General features: G+C 45.7%; 1 protein-coding gene across 2 annotated transcripts in view; it reads left to right on the plus strand.

Moving 5' to 3' along the window:
* The first annotated feature begins 329 nt into the window (after positions 1-329).
* Positions 330-20,053, plus strand: part of GATAD2A (GATA zinc finger domain containing 2A) — a 125,430-nt gene continuing 105,706 nt past the window's right edge. Inside the window, exon 1 of one of the 2 annotated variants that reach the window (XM_056518215.1) lies at positions 330-405. The gene's annotated coding sequence lies outside the window, so the exon portion shown is untranslated. Of the gene's footprint in view, positions 406-801; positions 1,216-20,053 lie in introns of those variants that run through there. The other variant, XM_056518212.1, reaches the window with a different exon arrangement.

The following is a 20,053-nucleotide window of genomic DNA, read 5'->3' on the forward strand; positions in this document are numbered from 1 at the left end:
AAGTGCAAAAACGGAAAAACCCTGAGTCCTTAAGGGGTTAAAAATGAAAGAAGCAATGTGGTTGCCATAGGCAACTGCACCACTCTTCCTCTGCACAGGTTTTGATAAATATCTCCCCAAAGCTTTAGGGAAATGTTTCCTATCTAATGTGCTCTTCAGCCGGCGCTGTATACAAGTAAGGTAACTGATGGCGGTAAGTATCCATGGAAGTCTGTTTCAGGCCATTACTGTACTGTAAAGGAGTCTGATGAAGAAGGGGTCACGTGACAGCCTGGGGACGTTGGTAATGCATTGTTCTGGCGTACCATATGTACTCACGACCCAGCTACGCACAGGGAAGAAATACTATGGCTTCTTTATTATATAATAATGAGGTGCCAGCGCTACGTGTTCTGTTAGGTAAAGGTAAGCATACGGCTACCATTCTGGAAATGTTTACAATCTGGAACGTGTCCAATTCGGCATTACCCCTTCACGTCATAGCCCCTCATGGTGCATCATGGGACACCCCTTGTTTGCCACTTTAAGATCCCTCTACCATCACCGCCAACTTAAACCGAACGTCATGAAAAGGGCGGGAAAAGGCGTTTTGTGTAAGTCGAACAGCCACCTCTTCCCCGCCCACCAGACGGAGCGAGGCCGACGTCACCGCTCAGTCTCTTTTCTTATTGGCTCAGAATGAAGCCCTGGAATTTTTCTAATTGGAAAGCACATTTGTGCCGTTGAAGCTCCTCCCAATGCATGGCGCTACAACTCTAGAGTGGAGCATTCCAATGGGGCGGGGCTTAGGGCACGCATCCCAGCTTGTAGAGCGGCAAATATTCTAATAAGTCGCTAATAGAATGCTGACGCTCCGCCATGCTGACCGCTCAAGCTCCGCCCACTAGACAGCTCCAGCCTCCAGAGCGGTAGCTCCATGCTTTTACATCCCCCAGCTTAGTGTGGTTGGTTCTCTTTCCTGTCAGTCACACAGCAGCTACACGGAAGCGTGGCGCCGGTGCAGTTTTCTGCCTAGCAACCGTGAAGCCGGCTTTAAAGCGGTAATTTCGGCTCGTCGGAGTGCTCCTTTCCTGGACTTGGAAGTTTCGTGTGAAGTAAACGGCTTCGTAAAGTAACGGAGAGGTCCAGGCTATTGTGGCCCTGTCCACCCCAGCCGCAAACACGGAGTCCTTTTCGCGGCCGGACTCGGGGGAGGAGCCAGGTCCCCCTGCTGAGGTGAGGTCTGGGCTCGGAAGGGGTAAACGGCGCGGGGCACGTCTGTACGCCACATAGCCGGCTATGGAGAACCGATATATCTCCATATAATACTGAATGGTCCGGGCAGCACTGTGAGACTCCGATCACAAGCCGCGAGCTCTCGTTGTGTGTTTGTCACCCTAGGGCTCCCTAGTCCTTAGCGCCCCTTTCAGGCAGGTCATGTCTTTCACCCGGGTTCGCTTCCCCTGTACGGGCGGCGATGTTGTTGCCGCTGTGTCCCGTACTAGGATGACTGGGATAGCCCAGTACAGAAGTAGCTTCCAATAGGTTTCTTTCTCCCCCGTATATATGCTTGTGCACTGGTATCACTGGTTGAAGAGCTTGCACTCAAATGTGAGAGAAGCTTGCTATCTGATGCTATAAACCAGTGGTCCCCAAACTGTGGCCCTCCAGATGTTGCTAAACTATAATTCCCAGCATGCCTGGACAGCCGGCTGTCCAGGCATGCTGGGTATTGTAGTTTTGCAACATCTGGAGGGCCACAGTTTGGGGACCACTGCTATAAACAGAGGAACCCTGGGGGGAGGGTGAGGTGCCCATATAAAGGGTGAGTGAGTTACTTTTGAACATTGTCCCTTCTGTAGGCAGATGTGTAGGCCTTCCCGGGGGGCGGCTTATAAAGACTGTTTTTTGTTATGGGGCTTTCTCCTGCTTGTAGTGAAGATCGAATAATGTAGCCTGTGTATGTGGCCTTTATTCACCTGAAACATCCACTGAGTTCTATTGTTAAGTTTGTTTTTGTGCCCACCCTGCTACCTTTCTGACCTCAGCAGGTCCCCATGAATGTGTCCATCTGGTTGCGAATAGCCGCACATTATCCCAGGACAGTGTTTTCCCAAGCAGTGTGCCTCCAGCTGTAGCAAAACTACATCTTCCAGCGTGCCCGGACAGCCTTTGGCTGTCCAGGCATGCTAGTTGTAGTTTTTCAACAGCTGGAGCCTCACTGATTGGGAAACACTATCCTAGGATGTGATCTTGGAGTCCACAGAACTGTGTTGTTTTTCAGGGCAATGATTCTTGTCCCAATGCAGCACTTCTGGCTTCCTGTAGAAGTCCTCAGCACTTGGTGCCAGAGGTGGATAGACCCTGTAAGGAGCAGCGGCTGGGAGGTGAATGTAGATCACCACTTATTGGCAGCCGAGCTGTTAAATGGGGGTTGGCACTGCCGGATACTTAGAAAATGGCTGCAGTCAGTGACGTCTGTCAGAAGGGTTAATGTGCTTACTGTACAGCTAGGTGGCTTCAGTACAAATAGTCACAGAGGATGTTCTCTGGCGGCTGAAGAGCACACGGAGGGAGAGAGATGCACTGTACTTCCGGTATAGCTGATTGTGCTGACCCCTTTTTAACGCGGAGATTGTGAAGCATTGTCTTGCCTGTATCTGATGTTCCCTCGACATCTTCCCATCACTTTATGGAGTGACATGATGTTTAATGTTTGCCACCATGCCCATTGTTTGAGTGAATATTCCTAAATAGGCAGGAAGTGTATGGAACGCTTGCAGTTACTGTAAATCTCTCATAAGTGGATATTGGAAGAAGCATTAGGTCACATGCAACAATGTATGGGATCTATTCTAGTTAAGGTATTCATAACGGCACATTCCATGTTTCGATGAGAAATCTAGGGATCTTGAGAACAAGCATCTATTGTTGAATGACACCTCTCCAAAAGTTTATGTAGAACTGCCATAAATATGCCATATATAAACATATCTTAACCCCTTAAGGACCAAGGGCGTACAGGTACGCCTTTGCTCCCTGGTACTTAAGGACCAAGGGCCTACCTGTACGCCCGTGGGAATTTCGGTCCCCGGACCGGGGTGGTCCCTTATATTCCGGGTCACCATAGACCCGGAATTGTGCAAATCGCAAGTGTGAACTCACTTGTGATTTGCGCTGACATGGGGGGTCTGATGACCCCCCCCCCATGTCGCCGTAAATCGCAAGTGCGATTTGCGCGACTCCGGGTCTATGGTGACCCGGAATATAAGGGGGATCGCGGGTGTCTAAGACACCCACAATCCCCCTGAAGAGAGAGGAGTGAGGTGGCACGGGTGCCACCCCTTCTATCCCTGCTATTGGTGGTCTAGACGCGACCACCAATAGCAGATCGGGGGCGGGGGGTTTTACTTTCGTTTTCCCTGTCCTGCCCACCCACAATAGGCGGAGTACGACGGGGAAACGGCAGAGGAGATCGGCGGGCGGCGATGTCGTGCAGCAGGCTCCCTGGATCCGACGGAAGCCGGTAAGTTTCCTAGCAACATCTGGAGGGCTGCAGTCCGAGACCACTATATAGTGGTCTCTATACTGTAGAACTCCAGATGTTGCAAAACTACAACTCCCAGAATGCCCAGACAGCTGTTTGGGCATGCTGGGAGTTGTAGTTTTGCAACATTTGGAGGGCTACAGTTTGAGGCCACTATATGGTAGTCTCTGAACTATAGCCCTCCAGATCTTGCAAAACTACAACTCCTAGCATGCCCGCACAACTGTTTGCTGTCTGGGCATGCTGAGATTTGTAGTTTTGCAGCATCTGGAGGGCCACAGTTTGCAGTGGTCTCTATACTGTAGCTCTCCAGATGTTGCAAAACTGCAAATCCCAGCATGCTGGGAGTTGTAGTTGCGATCCCTCCAGCTGTTGCATAACTAAATCTCCCAGCATGCCCTTCGGTGATCAGTACATGCTGGGAGTTGTAGTTTTGCAACAGCTGGAGGCACACTGGTTGGAGAATATTGAGTTGGATAACAGAACCTAACTGAAGGTTTTCCAACCAGTGTGCCTCCAGCTGTTGCAAAAGTACAACTCCCAGCATGCACGGTCTGTCAGTACATGCTGGGAGTCGTAGTTTTGAAACAGCTGGAGGTTTGGGCCCCCCCCATGTGAATGTACAGGGTACATTCAAACAGGCAGGCTTACAGTAAGTTTTCTGCTTCAAGTATGAGCTGCGGCAAATTTTTCGCCGCAGTGCATACTCCTAGCAGGGAACTCGCTGTAAACCTCCATCAGTGTGAATGTACCCTAAAAACACTACACTAACACAAAATAAAGGGTAAAACACTACATATACACCCCTTACACTGTCTCCCCAATAAAAATTAAAAACTTATTTTACAGCAGTGTTTCCAAAACGGAGCCTCCAGCTGTTGCAAAACAACAACTCCCAGCATTTCTGGACAGCCACCGACTGTCCAGGCATGCTGGGAGTTTATAAACAGCTGGAGGCACCCTGTTTGGGAATCACTGGTGTAGAATACCCCTATGTCCACCCCTATGCAATCCCTAATTTAGTCCTCAAATGTTCATGGCGCTCTCCCACTTCGGAGCCCTGTCGTATTTCAAGGAAACAGTTTAGGGCCACATATGGGGTATCTCAAACTTTGGGGGGGCTTTTTCTCCTTTTACCCCTTATGAAAAGGAAAAGTTGGGGTCTACACCAGCGTGTTAGTGTAAAAAAAAAAATATTTTTTTTTTACACTAACACGCTGTTGTTGCCCTTTACTTTTTATTTTCACAATAAGGGAAAAGGGAAAAAAAGACCCCCAAAATTTGTAACGCAATTTCTCCTGAGTACGGAAATACCCCAGATGTGGGCGTAAAATGCTCTGCGGGCGCACAACAAGGCTCAGGAGTGAGAGCGCACTATGTACATTTGAAGCCTAAATTGGTGATTTGCACAGGGGTGGCTGATTTTACAGCGGTTCTGACATAAATGCAAAAAAATTAATACCGACATGTGACCCCATTTTGGAAACGACACCCCTCATAAAATGTAACAAGGGGTATAGTGAGCCTTAACACCCCACAGGTGTTTGAAAAATTTGTCTATTTTTATTTTTCATTTTTTTTTTTTTTGTAGGTGACACTGTACTTCTTCCTTTGTTAAACAGGTGACCTGTAGTGTCGGGCGCGAATATTCACATTTCAAATTTTTATTGCAAGTTTGCGAGTATATTTGCTATATATTCAAAATGCCGACTATAATTTTTTTTCCACATATGTGCATATGTGAATATTCACAAATTCCTTCTTTTCACTTGTGGGCCATTTAGAATGATGCAAATACACTTGTCAGAGGTTATCAACAACATCCCTAGCAACCAATGGTAAAGTTGCCCACCCCTGTTTTCTTCCTCGAATATGCGAATATTCACACATGCGTATATGTGAAATTCGCAAATATAGGACAAATATTTGTCTATATATTCGCGAAATATCGTGAATTCGAATATGGGCAATGTCGCTCATCACTAGTGACCTGTACTGGGGAGTTTACCTTATCTTGCTGTATTTCACCTGGCATTTCATTTTCCTCGGTGAATACAGTGGAGAAGAATTTGTTTAATATATTCGCTTTTTCCTGATCCCCGTTTATACGGTAATTTCTTCGTTTTTTAAAGGGCCAATACTTTCATTTTTAACCTTTTTTGCTATTTATATAGTTTAAAAACATTTTGGGGTTAGATATACTCTCTTTGGCAATGAGTCTTTCTGTCTCTATTTTTGCAGCTTTTATCTGTTTTTTTTAATTTTTTTTACATATTTTACATTTTTTCCTCTATAGCTTTTTAATGCTGCTTCACTGCCATCCTGTTTTAGTAGTTTATATGCTTTTATTTTTGTCATTTATTGCCCTCTTAACATTTTTATTCATCCATATTGGTTTTCTTTTATTTCTGACCCTTTTATTCCCATAAGGTATATACATCTTACAGTGAGAATTTAAGACACCGTATTTATCGGTGTATAACACGCACTTTTTAGCCTAAAGTTTACCTGTGTGTTATATGCCGATAAGCCGCAGCAGTTCAGTTATTTAAAGCGGGCGCTTAAATCAACGAACTGCAGCGGCTTTGCAGGTGCAGAGACCGCCAGCGCTGTCGGCTTCTCTGCCCCTGCCTTCACTGGGGTCTAAAGCCCTGCTGCCGGCCCTTCTCTCCCCCTGGCTATCGGTGCAGCGGCGCCGACAGACAGGGGGAGAGAAGGGGCAGCGGCACCCATTGCCGGCGCCGCTGCCCTGTTGCCTCCCCCATCCCCTGTTGCATAATTACCTGTTGCCGGGGTGGGGTCCGCTGCTTCAGGCCTCCGGTGTGTGTCCCCTGCGTCGTTGCTATGCGCTGCGCAATGATGTCACTCGTCATTGCGCCGCGCTGTGCAGTGCATAGCAATGACGCATGGGACGCACACCGGAGGCCTGAAGCAGCGTGGACCCGACCCCGGCAACAGGTAATTATGCAACAGGGGATGGGGGAGGCAATGGGTGCCGCTGCCCCTTCTCTCCCCCTGGCTATCGGCGTCGCTGCCCCATTGCCGGCGCCGCTTCTCTCCCCCTGGCTATCGGCGCCGGCAATGGGGTGACGGCACCGATAGTCAGGGGGAGAGAACAGGCAGCGGCGCCAATAGCCAGCGGGAGAGAAGCGGCGGCAGCAGGGCTCTAGACCCCAGGAAAGGCAGGGGGAGAGAAGCGGGCAGTGACGGCCTCTCTCCCCCTGCCTTTCCTGGGGGTGTATCGGGGTATACGCATGCAAAAAACTTTTTTTTTTACCCAAATATCCTTGGTAAAATGAGGGTGCGTGGTATACCCCGATAAATACGGTATTTTTAAAAGTCTCCCATTTAGTGTCAGTATTCTTGTTTTGGAGGACATTTGTATTGTCAGGGGCTTCTCTGAGTTGATCAAACTTTGCCTTCCTAAAGTTCATTGTTTTTGTGGCCCCTCGAGATTCTCGTTGAAGAACAAGTTATAATGTATTATATTATACGACTGGGAAGGAGAGGACGGCACACAACAAGTAGGCGGTGAAATGATTATCCTTTATTCAGAGCAAGGTGTCACAACGTGCAGGTTAAAAGCCCGTAGGAGGTTATAGCCATTTCACGCCTGTAAGGTGTTTCTTCAGACCAAGCAGATTGCTTTGCCTACACTGTTGGACTATGTATTATATTATGATCACTATTTCCTAGGTGTCCTTCTACTTGCATATCAGTTACTGTCAGGTCTGTTGGTTAACATTAAGTCTAGTATGGCGCCCCCTCTGGTCGGGCCCTGCACCATTTGGGACAGATAATTGTCTTTAGCTGTAGTCAGAAACCTGTTTCCTTTATGAGATTCACAGGTCTGTCTCCCAGTTAATATCAGGATAGTTAAAGTCCCCAATTATTATCACCTCATTCTGATTTGCTGCCTTGTCTATTTGCCTCAGTAATTGATCTTCTGCCTCTTACATTGTTTGGTGGCTTATAGCAAACCCCTATCAGAATTTTTTTGTTTTCATCTCCATATATTTCTACCCATAATGACTACACATTATTCTTTTCCTCCCGCAGTGCGGCCTTCAGACTCAATTTCACATAGACAAACTCCTCCCCCTTTCTGTTTTGTCCGATCCTTCCTGAATAGACTATATCCCTGTATGTTGACCGCCCAGTCACAGCTATCATCCAACCAAGTCTCTGTTATACCCATTATGTCATAATTCTCCTCAGACATCAACCACTGCAGTTCCTCAGTTTTATTGGTCAGACTTCTGGTGTTACACCATTAAATTGCATATTGACTATGTTTTTTCTTCCTATGAAGCCTATCCCTATTAACCCCTTCAGGACCAAGCCCATTTTGGCCTTAAGGACCAGAGCGTTTTTTGCACATCTGACCACTGTCACTTTAAACATTAATAACTCTGGAATGCTTTTAGTTATCATTCTGATTCTGAGATTGTTTTTTCGTGACATATTCTACTTTAACATGGTGGTAAATTTTTGTGGTAACTTGCATCCTTTCCTTGTGAAAAATCCTAAAATTTGATGAAAAATTTGAAAATTTTGCATTTTTCTAACTTTGAAGTTCTCTGCTTGTAAGGAAAATGTATATTACAAATAAAAAAAATTTTTATTCACATATACAATATGTCTACTTTATGTCTGCATCATAAAAGTGACGAGTTTTTACTTTTGGAAGACACCAGAGGGCTTCAAAGTTCAGCAGCAATTTTCCAATTTTTCACAAAATTTTCAAACTCACTATTTTTCAGGGACCAGTTCAGGTTTGAAGTGGATTTGAAGGGTCTTCTTATTAGAAATACCCCACAAAAGACCCCATTATAAAAACTGCACCCCCCAAAGTATTCAAAATGACATTCAGTCATCATTTTAACCCTTTAGGTGTTTCACAGGAATAGAAGCAAAGTGAAGGAGAAAATTCACAATCTTCATTTTTTACACTCTCATGTTCTTGTAGACCCAATTTTTAAATTTTTACAAGGGGTAAAAGGAGAAAATGTATACTTATATTTGTAGCCCAATTTCTCTCGAGTAAGCACATACCTCATATGTCTATGTAAATTGTTCGGCGGGCGCAGTAGAGGGCTCAGAAGGGAAAGAGCGACAAGGGGATTTTGGAGAGTACGTTTTTCTGAAATGGTTTTTGGGGGCATGTTGCATTTAGGAAGCCCTTATGGTGCCAGAACAGCAAAAAACCCTCACATGGCATACCATTTTGGAAACTAGACCCCTTGAGGTACGTAACAAGGAATAAAGTGAGCCTTAATACCCCACAGGTGTTTCACGACTTTTGCATATGTAAAAAAAAAATTTTTTTTTTTCACTAAAATGTGTGTTTCCCCCCAAATTTCACATTTTTCCAAGGGTCAATAGCAGGAAATACCCCCCAATATTTGTAACCCCTTCTCTTCTGAGTATGGAGGTACCCCATAAGTTGACCTGAAGTGCACTATGGGTGAACTACAATGCTCAGAAGAGAAGGAGTCATATTTGGCTTTTTGAGAGCAAATTTTGCTCGGGGGGCATGTCGCATTTAGGAAGCCCCTATGGTGCCAGAACAGCAAAAAATACCCACATGGCATACCATTTTGGAAACTAGACCCCTTGAGGAATGTAATAAGGAATAAAGTGAGCCTTATTACCCCACAGGTGTTTCATGACTTTTGCATATGTAAAAAAAATAAAATAAATTTCCACTAAAATGTGTGTTTCTCCCCTAATTTCACCTTTTTGCAAGGGTTAATAGCAGAAAATACCCCCCAAAATTTGTAACCCCATCTCTTCTGAGTATAGAGGTACCCCATAAGTTGACCTGAAGTGCACTATGGGCGAACTACAATGCTCAGAAGAGAAGGAGTCATATTTGGCTTTTTGAGAGCAAATTTTGCTCGGGGGGCATGTCGCATTTAGGAAGACCCTAAGGTGCCAGAACAGCAAAAAAAAACCCACATGGCATACCATTTTGGAAACTAGACCCCTTGAGGAACGTAACAAGGGGTACAGTGAGCATTTGCCCCCCACTGGTGTCTGACAGATCTTTGGAACAGTGGGCTGTACAAGTTTTCATTTTCATGGACCACTGTTCCAAAGATCCGTCAGACACCTGTGGGGGGTAAATTCTCACTGCACCCCTCATTACATTCCGTGAGGGGTGTCGTTTCCGAAATGGGGTCACATGTGGGGTTTTGTTTTTTTTGCGTTTGTCAAAACCGCTGTAACAATCAGCCACCCCTGTGCAAATCACCTCAAATGTACATGGTGCGCTCTCCCTTCTGGGCCTTGTTGTGCGCCCCCAGAGCACTTTGCGCTCACATATGGGGTATCTCTGTAGTCGGGAGAAATTACGTTACAAATTTTGGGGGGGCTTTTTTCCCTTTTACCTCTTGTGAAAATGTAAAGTATAGGGCAACATCAGCATGTTAGTGTAAAAAATAAAAAATGTTTACACTAACATTCTGGTGTAGACCCCAACATTTCCTTTTCATGAAGGGTTAAAGAAGAAAAAGCCCCCCAAACCTTGTAACGCAATTTCTCCCGAGTACGGCGATACCCCATATGTCGCCCTAAACTGTTGCCTTGAAATACGACAGGGCTCCAAAGTGAGAGCGCCATGTGCATTTGAGGCCTAAATTAGGGATTTGCATAGGGGTGGACATAGGGGTATTCTACGCCAGTGATTCCCAAACAGGGTGCCTCCAGCTGTTGCAAAACTCCCAGCATGCCTGGACAGTCAACGGCTGTCCGACAATACTGGGAGTTGTTGTTTTTCAACAGCTGGAGGCTCTGCTTTGGAAACAGTGGTGTACCGGACGTTCTTTTTGGGGGAGGGGGGCTGTGTAAGGGTATGTGTATATGTAGTGTTTTTAACTTTTTATTTTATTTTGTGTTAGTGTAGTGTAGTGTTTTTAGGGTACAGTCACATGGGCGGGGGATTACAGCGAGTTTCCCAGCGCAAAATTTGCTGCATCTCAAGATGCGAGAAACCCACTGTAAAAGCCTCGCCCATGTGAATGTACCCTGTACATTCACAGGGGGGGGTGCATCAGCTGTTGCAAAACCACAACTCCCAGCATGCATGGTCTGTTAGTGCATGCTGGGAGTCATAGTTTTGCAACAGCTGGAGGCACACAGGTTAGGGAACACTGAGTTAGAAACAGACAATGTTTCCCAACCAGTGTGTCTCCAGTTGTTGCAAAACTACAACTCCCAGCATGCCCAGACAGCTGAAGGGCATGCTGGGAGTTGTAGTTCGGCAACATCTGAAGGGCCAGATGTTGCTGAACTAAAACTCCCAGCATGCCTGGACAGTCAGTGCATACTGGGAGTTGTAGTTTTGCAACAGCTGGAGGAGCACAGATTGGAGACCATTATACAATGGTCTCCAAACTGGGGCCCTCCAGATGTTGCAAAACTACAACTCCCAGCATGCATGGTCTTTTAGTGCATGCTGGGAGTTATAGTTTTGCAACAGCTGGAGGCACACAGGTTAGGAAACACTGAGTTAGAAACAATGTTTCCCAACCAGTGTGTCTCCAGCTGTTGCAAAACTACAACTCCCAGCATGCCCAGACAGCTGAAGGGCATGCTGGGAGTTGTAGTTCGGCAACATCTGAAGGGCCAGATGTTGCTGAACTAAAACTCCCAGCATGCCTGGACAGTCAGTGCATGCTGGGAGTTGTAGTTTTGCAACAGCTGGAAGAGCACAGATTGGAGACCATTATACAATGGTCTCCAAACTGAGGCCCTCTAGATGTTGCAAAACTACAACTCCCAGCATGCCCAGACAGCCAAAGGCTGTCTAGGCATGCTGGGAGTTGTAGTTTTCAGACTCCTAGAAGCAGCAGTGAAGATCTTCACTGCTGCCTCTGAGGACCACATACTTACCCGTCGCTGCTCGTCCACGTGGCCGGTCCCGCGCTGCTCCTCGGTCCCGCCGCTGGATCTGGTAAGTCCGCCGGTCCCCTCCTGTTCCCCCCCGTGTGCCGCAGGTCCCCGCGAGCCCCCGCAGCCTTCGTCCCCCGTTCTGCCCGACTTCCAGGGGCGGGCAGTGCGGGGGATCTGAACTTTCACCCCAGATCACTGTGATTGGTCCACAGGGACCAATCACAGTGATCGCTGACCAGGACCATCAATTGATGGTCCTGGGGGTGAAGCAGAAGTTGTCCCCTGCTGGAAACAGCGGGACTTCTGCCAGTTAACCCGTGCGATGCTGCGCATCGCCGGGTTAACTGAATGTCATTTATAAACGCCGGGATGCGCGAACGCACTGCACAACCCGGCGTTTATATATGACATTCTGCGGGAAGGGGTTAACTATTCTAATCCCCAGGTACATTAACCTTTTGGGGGACGGAGGGCGTACCTGTACGCCCTTCGCCCACTCCCTTTCTATAACACGAGCCTGGCCGGGACCCATGGCTAATAGCCCGCGGCACTGATTGTAGTGCCGCGAGCTATTAACCCTTTAGACACGGCGTTCAAAGTTGAATGCCGCGTCTAAAGTGAAAGTAAACTAATGCCATTAGCTCAGGGGGCAGTTCAGTATTGCTGCAGTGAAATCGCGGAATCCCAAACAGCTGTAGGACAGCAGTAGGGGTCCCCTACCTTCCTCGTCGCTGTCCGATCGCAGAATGACTGCTAAGTACCTGAGATCCAGGCATGAGCAGTCAAGTGGCAGAATCACTGATCAATGGTTTCCTATGAGAAACCATTGATCAATGTAAAAGATCAGTGTGTGCAGTGTTATAGCCCCCTATGGGAGCTATAACATTGCAAAAAAAGTGAACAAAGTGAATAAAGATAATTTAACCCCTTCCATAATAAAAGTTTGAATCGCCCCCCTTTTCCCATTAAAAAAAAAGTGTAAATAAAAATAAACATGTGATTATCACCGCGTGCAGAAATGTCCGAATTATAAAAATATATTGTTAAATAAACTGCACGGTGAATGGCGTATGTGCAAAAAAATTCCAAAGTTGGAAATAGCGTATTTTTGGTCACACTTTATATCATGAAGAAATGAATAAAAAGCGATCAATACAAAAAAGGTACTGCTAAAAACTTCAGATAACCGGGCAAAAAAAATGAGCCCTCATACCGCCCCATATGCGGAAAAATTAAAAAAGTTATAGGGGTAAGAAGATGACAATTTTAAACGTATAAACTTTCCTGCATGTAGTTAGGATTTTTTCCAGAAGTACGATAAAATCAAACCTATATAAGTAGGGTATCATTTTAATTGTATGGACCTACAGAATAAAGGTGTGATTTTTACCGGAAAATTTACTGCGTAGAAACGGAAGCCCCCAAAACTTACAAAATGTTGTTTTTTTTTCTTTAATTTTGTTGCACAATGATATATATATATATATTTTTTTCCTTTTCGCCGTCTATTTTTGAGTAAAATGACTGATGTAATTGCAAAGTAGAATTGGTGGCGCAAACAATAAGCCATAATATGGATTTTTTGGTGCAAAACTGAAAGGGTTATGATTTTTAAAATGTAAGGAGGAAAAAACAAGTGGGAAAAAAAACGGAAAAACCCTCCGTCCCCAAGGGGTCCCCCCTCTGTCTACACTCTTACCCCCCCCCCCCCCCCCAGTCCCTAGTTTAAACACTCCTCCACCCTTCTGGCCATCTTCTCCCCAAGCACAGCTGTACCCTCCCCATTGAGGTGCAGCCCGTCCCTACGGTAGAGCCGGTATCGGACAGTGAAGTCGGCTCAGTTCTCCATGAACCCAAACCCCTCCTTCCTTCCTACACCAGCTTCTGAGCCACTTAACCTGTTGGAGACCACGGGCATATGGACACGCCCTTGCGTCGTGGGAATTTCGATACCTGCCGCTAGCCGGATAGGGATCGGAACGGGATGCCTGCTAAAATCCTTCAGCAGGCGTCCCGTGCAAATGCAATGCCCCCCCCCCCCCCATCCCCCCATGTTGACTATCTCTGATGACCCGATAGCCTGGAAAATAGGGATGATTGGAGCGGTTAGACGGCCCCGATCATCCTAAAGGATAGGAGTGAGGTGGCAGGGGTGCCACCTCCTCCTATCCCCTGTGATTGGCCAATCCGGCGAATCACAGGGGGGGGGACGTCAATTTCCCCCCACTCTGCCCACCCCTGGATGTCGGGGTAGAGCGGGGGAAGATGGCGGCGATGTGCGGGGGGCAGTTGCGTGGGGACTGCCGGCGCCCATTACCTGGGTTCCGACGGACCAAGGACCAGGGACCAGCGGGTGACAGGAGGCGCAGGCAAGTGGAGGCAGCGGCGGCGGTTTCCTAGATACTGCAGTGAAGATTGCCGTAAAGTGATCTTCGCTGCTGTATCTAGGAGTTTCAAAACTACAACTCCCAGCATGCCCAGACAGCCTTTTGCTGTCTGGGCATGCTGGTAGTTGTAGTTTTGCAACATCTGGAGGGCCACAGTTTGGAGACATCTGTCCTTCCAGATGTTGCAAAACTACAACTCTCAGCATGCTGGGAGTTGGTAGTTTTGCAACATCTGGAAGGGCACTGTTTGGAAACCACTATACAGTTTGGTAGTTTGGTAACATCTGGCCATTCAGATGTTGCCAAACTACAACTCCCAGCATGTCTGGGCATGCTTAGAGTTGAAGTCATGCAGCATCTGGAGGGCTACAGTTTGGAGACCACTACACAGTGGTCTCCAAACTGTTCTCCAGTTGTTGCATAACTACAACTCCCAGCATGCATGATCTTTCAGTGCATGCTGGGAGTTGTAGTACAGGGTACATTCACATGGGCAGTGGTTTACAGCAAGTTTCCCGCTTCAAGATTGAGATGCGACTAAACACACTGTAAACCCCCTCCCTTGTGAATGTACCCTGAAAACACTACACTACCCCTAAATAAAAAGTAAAACACTACATATACACCCCCCCCCCCAATAAAAAATTAAAAACTTCTTGTATGTCAGTTACTCCAAAACGGAGCCTCCAGCTGTTGAAATATAACAACTCCCAGTATTGCTGGACAGCCATTGACTGGGATTGGGAGTTTTGCAACAGCTGGAGGCACCCTGTTTGGGGAAAAATGACGTACAGTATTTTTGGTGGATGAGGCAAGTGTAACGCTTGCATGCAAGTACATCCCTATGAAAAGCCCTAATTTAGGCCTCAAATGCACATGGCGCTCTCACACTTCAGAGCCCTGTCGTATTTCAAGGCAACAGTTTAGGGCCAATTTCAGGAGAAATTGTGCTGCAAATTTTGGGGGGGCTTTTTCTCCTTTTATGAAAAAGTAAAGTTGGGGGCGACACCAGCGTGTTTAGTGTTTAAAAAAAATAAATAAAAAATTTCTTTTTTACTGTAACATTCTGTGTTGCCCCATTGTTTTCATAAGAGGTAAAAAGAAATAAAGACCCCCAAAATTTGAAACACAATTTCTCCTAAGTATGGAGATACCCCATATGTGGGCGTAAAATGCTATGTGCGGCACACAGCAAGGCTCAGGAGTGAGAGCGCCATGTACGTTTGAGGCCTAAACTGGTGATTTTCACAGGGGTGGCTGCTGGTTACAGCAGTTCTGACATAAACACAAAATAAATAAATACCCACATGTGACCCCACAGCCGTAACACCCCACAGGTGACTAACAGTTTTTTTTTTTAAACAGTGGTTTGTGAAAATGAAAAATGTAGTTTTTCATTTGTACAGCACATTGTTCCAAAGATCTGTCAAACGCTAAGGGCGTGTAAATGCTCACTGCACCCCTTGTTACCTTCCGTGAGGGGTTTAGTTTCCCAAATATTGTGCGATCTGTTTTTTTGCTGTTCTGGCACCATGGGGTCTTCCTAAATGTGACATGCCCCCCAAAAACCATTTCAGCAAAATTCGCTTTCCAAAAGCCCAATGTCGCTCCTTCCCTTTTGAGCCCCCCTCTAGTGCACCAGAAGATCATTTTACATCCACATATGAGATATATCCTTACTCGAGAGAAATGGTGTTTCAAATTTTGGTGGACATTTTCACCTATTACCCCTAGTGAAAATTAAAAATTTGGGGTAACATCAGCATTTTAGTGAAAATAATTTTCTTTTCATTTTCGCATCAAATTGTCACATCCCTTCTGAGCCCTCTAGTGCACCCACAAAGCACTTTACATCCACATATGAGGTATTTCCTTACTTGAGAGAAATTGGGTTACATATTTTGGGGGGCTTTTTCTCCTTGTGAATATAAAAAAATATGGGTCTACAAGTACATGTTAGTGTAAAAAATGGAGATTTTGAATTTTCACCTCCGCTTTGCTGCTATTCCTGTGAAACACCTAAAGGGTTAACAAACTTTCTGAATGTCATTTTGAATACGGTGAAGGGTGCAGTTTTCATAATGGGGTCCATTATCGGATATTTCTAACATAAAGACCCTCAAATGGCCCCTAAAAAAATTCAGATTTTGAAATTTACTTGAAAAATTAGAAAATTGCTGCTGAACTTTGAAGCTCTCTGATGTCTTCAAAAAGTAAAAACATGTCAACTTTATGATGCAAACATAAAGTAGACATATTGTATATGTGAATTAATATATAATTTATTAGGAATATCCATTTTCCTTACAAGCAGAGAGTGTCAAAGTTATAAAAATGCTAAACTTTAAAATTTTTCATGAAATGTTGGAAATTTTCATCAAAAGGTTATGCAAGTATCGACAAAAATTTACCACCAACATAAAGTAGAATATGTCACGAAAAAACAATCTCTGAATCAAATTACAAGCATACCAGAGTTATTAATGCTTAAAGTGACAGTGAAAGTGACGTCACTCGTCATTGCGCCGTATAGCGCATATCAACGACGCAGGGGACGCACACCGGAGGCCTGAAGCAGTGCGGACCCGACCCTGGCAAAAGGTAATTATACAACCGAGGATGGTGGAGGCAACGGGGCAGCGCCGCCGGCATTGGGTGCTGCTGCCCTTTCTCTCCCCATGGCTATCGGCACCGTTAGTCAGGGGGAGAGAACGGGCAGCGGCGCAGATGGCCAGCGGGAGAGAAGCGCTGGCAGCAGGGCTCTAGACCCCAGGAAAGGCAGGGGGAGAGAAGCGGCGGCAGCAGGGCTCTAGACCCCAGGAAAGGCAGGGGGAGAGAAGCGGGCAGCGACGGCCCCTCTCCCCCTGCCTTTCCTGGGGGTGTATCGGGGTATACGCATGCACACACACACCCTCATTTTACCAAGGATATTTGGTTAAAAAACTTTTTTTACCCAAATATCCTTGGTAAAATCAGGGTGCGTGTAATAGGCCGGTGCGTGGTATACCCCGATAAATACGGTATATAGGTTTGATTTTGTCGTACTTCGGGAAAAAATCATAACTACATGCAGGAAAATTTATACGTTTAAAAATGTCATCTTCTGACCCCTATAACTTTTTTATTTTTCCACGTACAGGGCGGTATGAGGACTCGTTTTTTTGCGCCGTGATCTGAAGTTTTTATCGCTACAAATTTTGTTTTGATCGGATTTTTTTATCACCTTTTTAATCATTTTTTAATGGTATAAAAAGTGACCAAAAAATGCGCCTTTTTGGACTTTTTTTTGGCGCGTACGCCATTAACCGTGCGGTTTAATTATATATTTTTTATAGTTCGGACATTTACGTACGCGGCGATACCACATGTTTTTATTTTTTTATTTACACTGTTTTATTTTATTTTTATTTTTTTTATGGGTAAAAAGGGGTGATTCAAACTTTTATTAGGGAAGGGGTTAAATGACCTTTATTAACACTTTTTTTTTGTAACTTTTTTTTTGCAATGTTATAGGTCTCATAGGGAGCCGGCGCGGGACGTAAATATAAGTCCTGCGTCGATAAGGGGTTAAGGACTAAGGGGTTAAGGATAATTTTATTTTGACGTTTTAGTTTTTTTCCTCCTCGCCTTCAAAAAATCTTAACTCTTATATTTTCATCCACAGACGAGTATGAGGGCTTGTTTTTTGCGAGACCAGTTGTCCGTTGTGATGCCAATGGGGGAAATAAGGAAAATGGGACAATTTACATTTTTATTGGGGGAGGGTTTTTTAAATTTTTTTCCCTTTTTTTTTTAAATTTTTTAAATTATTATTTTTTTCCATAGGGGACTACAATTGCTAATACTGTTCAGTGCTATGCATAGGACATAGCACTGATCAGTATTATCGGTCATCTTCTGCTCTGGTCTGCTGGATCGCAGACCAGAGCAGAAGACCCATGGAAGGCAGCGGAGGCAGGTGAGGGGACCTCCGTCTGCCGTTCTGAATGATCGCATCTCCGCGGCAGTGCTGTGGGTGAACCGATCATCCATTTTAGTGACCGCAATGCTGCAGATGCCGTGATCTCTATTAGGGCTGGGCGGTATACTGGTTCACACGGAATACCGAAATTTGTGCTGCACAATATGAATCTTAACCCATACCGCAATACCGGTTTGGCCCCTCCCCCTCGGCAATGAATGTATTATCAGCCCAGCGCTGCGCTGTCCCCACATCGGGGAACTAATCCTATGTGACCCGCAAGCGCTGTTCTGCCCCCCCAATTAATTATTAGCCCAGCACTGTCCCCATCAGGGTACTACTCACATTTCATCTGCATGCGCTGCTCTCCTCGTCCTGTTTGTTGCGGCCGCCGGTGCTGACACTCTATACCAGTGGTCTCCAAACTGCGGACCTCCAGATGTTGCAAAACTACAACTCCCAGCATGCATGGACATGGCTGTCCGGGCATGCTGGTAGTTGTAGTTTTGCAACATCTGGAGGTCTGCAGGTTGGAGACCACTGCTCTATACTGTGCGGTATCCCTATGCCCGGGCTGCAAAAAATAAACAAAATAAACTTTAACTTGCCTCCCGTTAGTCCGGCACCTGCCTCACTTGTTTCCTGGGGACGGGAACGTCGGACAGCCGTTGGCCTATCACCAGCCACAGCGATGTTCCGCCTCGGCCGGTGATGGGCTGAGCCCACTGTCATGTAAGAAGCCGGCCAGAGCTCCTTACATGACAGTGAGCTCAGCCTATCACTGGCCGAGGCAGAACATCGCTGCGGACGGTGATGGGCTGACAGCTCTCCGACGTTCCCGTCCCCAGCGTAAGGCCGAAGTAGGTGCGTTAAAGTTTATTTTGTTTACCTTTTGCAGCCCGGGCATAGGGATACCTCACAGTATAGAGTGCCAACGCCGGCGGCTGCAACATACAGGACGAGGAGGGCAGCGCATGCGGGTGATATGTGAGTATTTACCCTGATGAGGATGTGGGCTGATAATTAATATGGGGGGGCTCTAGGAAATACTGTTATAATGTGGAACCGCCAAAAGTTAAAAAAAAAGTGATACACACACTTGGTCATACCACCCAGCCCTAACCTGTATTGATCTGAGGGGTTAATGGCGGACATCCATGCGATCGTGGATGTCCACCATTACCGGCGGGTCCCTGGCTGCTATCAGCAACCGGGACCTGCCGCGCATGACCCGAGCATCGCTCAAATGCTCGCGGTTATGTATAGGACGTAAATGTACGTCCTGGTGCGTTAAGTACCAGCTCACCAGGACGTAGAGTTATGCCCAGCATAGTTAAAGGGGTACTCCGGTGGAAGACCTTTTTTTAAAAAAAAAATTTAAATCAACTGGTGCCAGAAAGTTAAACAGATTTGTAAATTACTTCTATTAAAAAATCTTAATCCTTCCAGTACTTCTTAGCTGCTGAATACTACAGAGGAAATTATTTTCTTTTTGGAACACAGTGCTCTCTGCTGAATCACGAGGCACAGTGCTCTCTGCTGACATCTGTCAATTTTAGGAACTTCTACTCTGGACAGTTCTTAAAATGGACAGAGGTGTCAGAAGAGAGCACGGTGTTCCAAAAAGAAAAGAATTTCCTCTGTAGTATTCAGCAGCTAATAAGTACTGGAAGGATTAAGATTTGTTTAATGGAAGTAATTAACAAATTGTTTAACTTTCTGGCACCAGTTGATTAAAAAAAAAAAGTTTTCCACCGGAGTACCCCCTTTAAGCTTACGGCCTAAGTCCCTGAAATTGTTTTTAAGGACACTCCACCTACCTCTTACTATGTCATTGGTACCAATATGTACCATGACTGCTAGGTCCTCACCAGCCCCACCCAGCAACCTGTCATCCCGATCCGCGATGTGCCGAACTAGAGCGCCAGTAAGACAACACACGGTAAGGCGATCCTGGTCTTTGTAACAGTCCCCCAGTACCTGTGTGGCCTGCCCTGCACTCCTTACAAAGGTTGTTCCATGATGGAAATAGGGCAGCGCTGAGGGAAATTTTAAAGTACCTATAAAAGTTTAAAAAGTAATTAAAACAAATGCAAATTGATTACTCATTAAAAAAAAATCGGACTTTTAGTATGAAATCGTTTCATACTAATTCCTGCATCCCTACTGAACTTTTTTTTTTTTTTTTCTTTCTTCAATGGTACCCTGGTAACGCTGACAAAGGGGCAAAAAATAAAATTTTCACACAAAGGGAAAAACTGCAGGAAAAAAGCCATAAAAACG

The sequence above is a fragment of the Hyla sarda genome, chromosome 1 (assembly GCF_029499605.1).
Source record: "Hyla sarda isolate aHylSar1 chromosome 1, aHylSar1.hap1, whole genome shotgun sequence".
In the NCBI taxonomy this organism is placed as follows: Eukaryota; Metazoa; Chordata; class Amphibia; order Anura; family Hylidae; genus Hyla; species Hyla sarda.